At 42.5% G+C, this 8,239-nt stretch overlaps 1 long non-coding RNA gene across 1 annotated transcript; it reads left to right on the top strand.

Annotated features, from left to right (window-relative positions):
* Positions 1-2,150: 2,150 nt before the first annotated feature.
* On the top strand, positions 2,151-7,386 carry LOC118355842 (uncharacterized). Its single transcript, XR_004819081.2, has 2 exons — positions 2,151-2,350; positions 6,957-7,386. It is a non-coding gene; the product is annotated as an uncharacterized LOC118355842 (long non-coding RNA).
* The last annotated feature ends 853 nt before the right edge of the window (positions 7,387-8,239 follow it).

The following is an 8,239-nucleotide window of genomic DNA, read 5'->3' on the forward strand; positions in this document are numbered from 1 at the left end:
CGGGCCCTGTTTGTATGTATGTATTTATTTATTTATTTATTTATTTATTTATTTATTTATATTTTATTTATTCATGAGAGACACAGAGAGAGAGAGGCAGAGACACAGGCAGCAGGAGAAGCAGGCTCTCTGCAGGAAACCTGATGTGGGACTCGATCCCAGGACCCCGGGATCATGACCTGAGCCTATGGGGCACCTGGGTGGCTCAGTGGTTGAGCCTCTGCCTTCAGCTCAGGTCCGGACCCTGGAATCAAGTCCCGCATCAGGCTCCCCACAGGAAGCTTGCTTCTCCCTCTGCCTATGTCACGGCCTTTCTGTGTCTCTCATGAATAAATTAATTAAATCTTTAATAATAATAATAATAATAATAATAATAATAATAATAATAATAAAATAGAATAGAATAAAACTATGCCCCTTGCAGACAAGTAAAGCCAGGAACTAGGCTAGATTTCAACTACTCTGCGCCCCCCACGTCCTTAATTAGGGCATAACCTGGATATCCATACGCAGCAGCACTGCTAGAAAACTAGACATTTAGTTCTCCTTTACAATAGTAAATAGAGATTTACTATTAATCATTAACAAATGTTTTCTGAGTGTTTTCCATGTGGTAATCATGTGAAGTGCTACAGATAAAAGTGAATAAACTGGACACACCCTGACCTTAAGAAGCTTTGCTGAGTCTTTTCATTCTCAGTAATCTTTTTCCATGTGCCTTTCTTCTCAAACAGTCCCCAAGTTCCAATTCCAAACACCCACTTTGGCAGGTGCTAAAAGTAGCAGGGGCACCTCGGTGGCTCAGTCGGTGGAGCATGCAACTCTTTACCTCAAAGTCATGAGTTCAAGCCCCACTCAGTGGGTCGGGTGTAGAGATTACTTAAGAAAATAAAAAATCACTCAGCATAATACCCTCTAGTTCGATCCATGTTGAAGCAAATGGTGGGTATTCGTCGTTTCTAATGGCGGAGTAATATTCCATTGTATATAGAGACCACATCTTCTTTATCCATTCATCTTTCAACCATTCATTCGGGGAACATAAAAAATAGTGAAAGGGATTAAAGGAGAAAGGAGAGAAAATGAGTGGGAAATATCAGAGAGGGTGACAGAAACATGAGAGACTCCTAACTCTGGGAAACGAACAAGGGGTGGTAGAAGGGGAGGTGGGCAGGGGGATGGGGTGACTGGGTGATGGGCACTGAGGGGGGGCACTAGATGGGATGAGCACTGGGTGTTATACTATATGTTGGCAAATCGAACTCCAATAACAAAATATACAAAAAAAATCACACTTGCACATGCAAAATATTCAAGTTATGAAACAAAGAAAAACTATAAGGCTCAGTCTGTAGAACATGCAACTCTTTTTTTATTTTTTTAAAGACTTTATTTATTCATGAGAGAGAGAGAGAGAGAGGCAGAGACACAAGCGGAGGGAGAAGCAGGCCCCATGCGGGGAGCCCATTGTGGGACTCAATCCCAGGTCTCCAGGATCACGCCCTGAGCTAAAGGCAGGCTCTAAACCGCTGAGCCACCCAGGGATCCCCCGGACATGCAACTCTTGATCTCAGGGTCATGAGTTCAAATGCCATGTTGCACATGGAGCCTACTTAAAAAGAATTTTTTAAAAAACCCTATAGGGCAGCCCGGGTGGCTTCAGCGGTTTAGCGCTGCCTTCAGCCCAGGGCCTGATCCCAGAGATCTAGGATCAAGTCCCACATCAGGTCCCCTTCATGGAGCCTGCTTCTCCCTCTGTCTGTGTCTCTGCCTCTCTCTCTCTCTGTGTCTCTCCTGAATAATTAATTAATTAAATCTTTTTAAAAATTAAATAAAAATAAAAAAACCCTATAAACATTTGAGTATTGACTTGTCTAGTGATGATGCTTTCTACGAAGTTGTGCTTCTTTATACATTTTAGTCAAATAGTTTATTTTATGGGATATCTTCAATAGATTGCAAAAATTGCCACAATCCTTCACTTTCCTATATCTGCTCCCCTTCGCAATGCAACTTTACAGCTCATCCCCAAGAAGCGGAGTCTATTTCCTTATTCCTTGAATTCTGGCTGGCCTTGAGACTCCCTTTGATCATGAGAATGCAGTGGAATTGGAATTGTGTCAGTTCTAAGCAGGCCTTAAGAGGCCCTGTGTGACGCTGCCTGTTCTTTTGGAACTCTGCCAACAGCCATGAAAACCAGTCCAGGCTACTCTGCTGGAGAACAGATCACAGGAAGTGGAGATAAACTGTCAGCGGAGGGCAAGACCAGACAGCCCCCAGTCAATCAGAAGCTAAGCAGACCGGAAGAACAATCCAGCTGAGCCAACCCAAATTGCTAAGCTGCAGAAATGTAAGATAAGTATATTATTGAGGGCTTTTTAATTTTCCAACATGGGGCTCAAACGCACAACTCTGAGATCAAGAGTCACATGCTCTACCAACTGAGCCAGCCAGGGTCCTGTGATTGTTGTTTTAAGCTACTACCTATTGACATGGTTTATTCTGCAACAAAAGCTAACTGATGTAATAACTTTTTTCTTTTTAAAATTATTTAGCGACCTAAGTCATCTCTACACCCAACATGGGGCTCAAACTCATGACCCAGAGATTGAGACTCTCATGTTCTTCTGACAGAGCCAGCCAGGGGCTCCAACACTGTAACCTTATGTCCTTAGGATTATTACAACCCACTGCTCCCACCTGGCTTTGGATGACCTTTAGCCTATCTTAAGGTTTTCTTTTTTTTTTTTTTTTAAGATTTTGTATATTTATTCATGAGAGACACACACAGAGACAGAGAGAGACAGAGACACAGGTAGAGGGAGAAACAGGCTCCATACAGAGAGCCCAATGTGGGACTCTATCCAGGAACTCCAGAATCATGCCCTGAGCTGAAGGCAGATGCTCAACCTCTGAGCCACCCAGGAGTCTCTTTTTCTTTCTTTCTTTCTTTCTTTCTTTCTTTCTTTCTTTCTTTCTTCTTTTCTTTCTTTCTTCTTTCTTTCTTTCTCTTTTTCTTTCTTTCTTTTTCTTTCTTCTTTCTTTCTTCTTTCTTTCTTCTTCTTTCTTTCTTTCTTCTTCTTCTTCCCTTCCTTCCTTCCTTTCCCCTTCCTTCCTTCCTTCCTCCCTCCCTCTCTCCTCCCCTCCCTCTCTCTTTCTTCTTTTCTTTCTTTCTTTCTTTCTTTCTTCTTTCTTTCTTTCTTTCTTTATTTCTTTCGTTCTCTTCTTCTTTCTTTCTTTCTTTCTTTCTTTCTTCTTTCTTTCTTTCTTTCTTTCTTTCTTCTTTCCTTCTTTCTTCTTTTGTTAAAAATGCATAACCAGGGTATCTACTGTGTGTTCAAGTAGAGCTGAGTATTGTAAACACCAATGAGCAATCTTGGTCCGGTGACAGGCACGCACAGGTAATTTCAGTTTAGTGTGATGTTATAACCGCAAGCACACATTGCCAGTGGAGGACATGGGACAGACACCTAACCCAAATTAGAGTGTCAGATAAAACTGGTAATTGAAGGGTAGAGAGAAGGTGAGTCAGCTAGAGGTAGACTATAAACAAATGCCTAGGGGATCCCTGGGTGGCTCAGTGGTTTAGTCCCTGCCTTCAGCCCAGGACATGATCCTGGAGACCCTGGATTGAGTCCCATGTTAGGCTCCCTACATGGAACCTGCTTCTCCCTCTGCCTGTGTCTCTGCCTCGTGTGTGTGTGTGTGTCTCATGAATGAATAAATAAAATCTTAGAAAAAAAAAAAAAAAAAGGAAAGGTCAAGAAATTCAGTGTGGCTAGAGCCCAGAGTACAGGAAGGAGAGCAAGGAGAGCTAAGGCTGGAGAGAAATGCAGGACCTGGAACATATAAGAGCTCTTTATCCCTTTTTCAGAGAGTTTAGATACTGCTGCAGGAGAATATAATCTAATATAATATGATTTATAGAAAGCTCACTAGGACTACAATGTGACAGAGGCACTGGAGGGGCTGAGACTAGAGGCAGGAGACGAATTAGGTGGCTGTTGAGGTCATCTAGATGAGGGAAGTTGGCAGTTTGAACTCAGGTAGCAGTAGTGGAGATGAAGTGCACTGATTTTACAGATGCTTAGGAGTTAATATTTGGTGAATGACTGGAAATGTAATGATGAACAAGAGGAAGGAATAAAGGGTAGTCCCAGGTTTTGTGGTTGATCAAATGGTGATAGAATTTTGTTTTTTGTTTTGTTTTTTTTTAATTTTTATTTATTTATGATAGTCACAGAGAGAGAGAGAGAGGCACAGAGACACAGGCAGAGGGAGAAGCAGGCTCCATGCACCGGGAGCCCGACGTGGGACTCGATCCTGAGTCTCCAGGATCACGCCCTGGGCCAAAGGCAGGCGTCAAACCGCTGCGCCACCCAGGGATCCCATGATAGAATTTTGATAGAGAACATAGATGAGGAGCAGATAGGGAAGGAGAAGGGGCACCTGGCTGGTTCAGTCAGTAGAGCATGAAGCTCTTGATCTCAGGATTATAAGTTTGAGCCCCACATTGGGTGTAGAGATTACTTAAAAATAAAGTCTTTAAAAAAGAAAGGGGGAAAAAAAGAAAAGGGAAGAGATGATGAATTCAGTTGGAATATGTTGAGCTTGAGGTGACTTCAGGACATCCAAATGGAGATGTCTAGTAGGCAGTTAGATATATCTAAGACCTTTATCTATTTGCTCATTATCTAACTTGGAAAAAAAAAAAAGGAGGTGGCTAATGGTTGAGAACTTTAGGGAAAAGGAGGCAGCTGATGGTTGAGAAGTTAAGGGTCTAGGAGAATCCTTGAAATGGAAGAGGGGCTTTGGGAAAAGTGAGAGACTGGAAGCCTAGACAGTAGTAATCAGTTAAATGTTTAAGATTCCAGGATGTAAGAGTATAAGATAATAGATTTTTATTATTTTTTAAAGATTTTATTTATTTATTCATGAGAGACACAGAGAGAGGCAGAAACACAGGCAGAGGGAGAAGCAGGTTCTCCTTGAGGAGCCTGATGTGGGACTCGATCCCAGGACCTCAGGATCATGAGCTGAGCTAAAGGCAGATGCTCAACCACTGAGCCACCCAGGCGCCCCAAGATAATGGATTTTAAGTAGTCAAAAAGAAAAAAAAAGAGAGGCCAAGGTAATGGATGGGTCACCCCAGATGATAGCAGGCCTTGGGTGAAGAGACACTGTAAACCGGATGTCAGTCTTTCATAAATGAGAGGGAAGTTGGTTGATGACAGTAAAGTGGGTAGGGAGGATAATAAGATGGCAAGAGCTTCAAAGATGGAGTAAAGTCCAAAATGGGGTACGTGCATTCAGAGAAAACCCAGTACAGCTTGAGGATGTCAGGAACAAAATGAGAGGTGACTGAGGGACTTACCCTTGGGAAAATTAGCAAGATGACAGAATACGAGGTACGGAATGAGCAGGTTGGCTCCAGATGACCAGGTGTGGACTGCTTATGCTTCAGAAGGAAGGCAATATCCTTTGGAGGAAAGAGCAGCTGCCCACAGCAGTGTTTCTCAAAAGGGCAGCCAGGGATAGAGCTGCCAGATTTAACAAATAAAAATACAGAATACTCCACTAAATTTTAATTTCAGATATTACATGGAACATACTTATACTACAAAATTTTTGGTTATCCGAGCTGACTCTAGTATTTTACTAATTTCTACAAAGCTTTGGTGTCACACAGTCATAACCTCTGCCAGTTGGTTAGCCTCTTGCCTATCTGATTCAACTCCTTTGTGTTAGAGTAGGTTAACTGCTGCAATGATTTGACCTTAAAACATATAATGGATTTTTTTTATAATTGATTTTTTAAAAGATTTTATTTATTCATGAGACAGAGAGAGAGAGGCAGAGACACAGAGGGAGAAGCAGGCTTCAATGCAGGGAGCCTGACATGGGACTCAACCTCGGGACTTCAGGATCACACCCTGGGCTGAAGGCAGAGCTAAACTGCTGAACCATTGAGCCACTGGGGCTGCCCACAAATAATGGGTTTTTTAAAAAGAGTATTAATATTTATTTTTAAAAATTTTTAAGATTTTATTTTTAAATAATCCCTAGTCTCAACATGGGGCTCAAACTCACAGCCCTGAGATCAAGAGTCGCATGCTCTATTGACTGAACCAGTCAAGCACTTCTAAAGACTTTTTAGGGATCCCTGGGTGGAGCAGCGGTTTGGTGCCTGCCTTTGGCCCAGGGCGCGATCCTGAAGACCCGGGATCGAATCCCACATCGGGCTCCCGGTGCATGGAGCCTGCTTCTCCCTCTGCCTGTGTCTCTGCCTCTCTCTCTCTCTGTAACTATCATAAATAAATAAAAATTAAAAAAAAAAATAAATAAAGACTTTTTAAAGGTAATCTCTCCATTCAATCTGGGGCTCAAATTTACAACTTTGAGATCAAGAGTCACATGCTCCACCAACTGAGCTAGCCGGGTACCCCTCTATAATGGTAACAGAAGTTTATTTCTTGCTACCGAGCTGGTAAGTAAGCTGGTGGGGCCCTTCTTCATGCAGTCATTTAGGTAGGGGTCAGATGATGAAGTCTCCACCCTGGTGTCACCTCCATTCCAGCCTGATGGAAACAGAACACATGGGGGGAGAAACTGTGGGAGGTTTCTATAAGCCAGGCCTGAAAGGGATGCAAGCTCTCCTGCACACAGTCCATTGGCTGAACTCAATCACATGGTCATACATAAGGGCAAGGGAGCCTAGTTAATGTCATCAGGCACTGTGCACAGAAGAGAACGTGGATTTGAATGAGTAATCTCTGCCATATCCCTTATGAGGGCTATCTCTGAATCCCCTCAGGTGTCACAAGTTTTTTAGGTCAATAGCCTTTGTTTTAGAACAGGCCCCTTTCCCCCTCCCACAAACACACAATGTCCTGATTGCTACTGAAAATGTGATTAAAGACAGAATTAAAGATTTCACATTTTTTCTTTTTTTTCAGGTATGCCAGTACATATGATAGCCCAAAGTGGTACCTATCAAATAGATCTGACTAAAAGGAATACGAAGTCTGTTCTGTTGTCCCAATTCTAGCTGCAACCCCGCCAAACTGATGCTTTATCTTTCCATTACGATGAAATTTACCACAAATCATTCCAAACAACGTTTTCCCCTAGTTCTTGCTTATGTAAATGTCGGTTGTCATGACAACAAGAAGACTGTCCTTGATCATATGGCAGAGCTTGCTAAGAGACAAGAAGCAACTAGCTGGTTCAAACATAAACCTAATCCCACAGGCATGCCTAACATGGGAAATGAGAAAGTGGGGCAATTTTTTATTCAAAAGAAAAAGTGAAAGTAGAGGAAGAACTTGATTCTACTGGGAGAAAAGATGTGGCCAAAGAATTTAAATAAACCACTTCCTCTTGTTACATTCTTTTTTTGGGATGGGATCTGGCTTTCTCCTTGTTTCTTGTTATATCACAAGGCTCCTAAAAGGAAAAATTTGAGCCCCAGACTCAGGCCAATTTTCTCTTAACTTCCAAACCACTTTGTTTTGTTTGTTTGTTGTTGTTTTTTAAAGATTTTATTTATTCATGAGAGACACACAGAGAGAGGCAGAGACACAGGCAGAGGAGAAGCAGGCTCCGTGCAAGGAGCCCGATGTGGGACTCGAACCTGGGAATTCGGGATCATGCCGAGCCAAAGGCAGGCTCTCAACCACTGAGCCACTCAGGTGTCCCACTTCCAACCCACTTTGACACTACAATGGGGTCATGCCCTTTACTATAATTTACAGAAAGAATTTACAAGGACCTTGCCCCTGTTAGCTGAATTCTTGACTTGCCACCTTCGAGATTTATGTTATTGAGACAAGATAAGACGTGATTACTTTGAATAGTGTTTAGGATAGATTAAACTACTTCCATTACAATTGGCATTTTAGAACAAAATAATTTGGATATAATCTTGACAATGGGACTCAGTCTTTTTGAAAATATTGCTAAAAGGGATGCCTGAGTGGCTCAGTGGTTGAGCGTCTGCCTTAGGCCCAGGGTGTGGTCCTGGAGATCTGTGAGTCCCACATCGGGCTCCCTGCATGGAGCCTACTTCTCTCTCTGCCCGTGTCTCTGCCTCTATGTATCTCTAATGAATAAATAAAATATTTTTTAAAAAAAAGTATTGCTAAAGGACTCCTGGGTGGCTCAGTGGTTGAGCATCTGCCTTCGGATCAGGTCATGATCCTGGGGTCCTGGGATCAAGTCTGGCATCGGGATCCCCATG

This window comes from Canis lupus, chromosome 9, assembly GCF_003254725.2.
Source record: "Canis lupus dingo isolate Sandy chromosome 9, ASM325472v2, whole genome shotgun sequence".
NCBI classification, from domain to species: domain Eukaryota; kingdom Metazoa; phylum Chordata; class Mammalia; order Carnivora; family Canidae; genus Canis; species Canis lupus.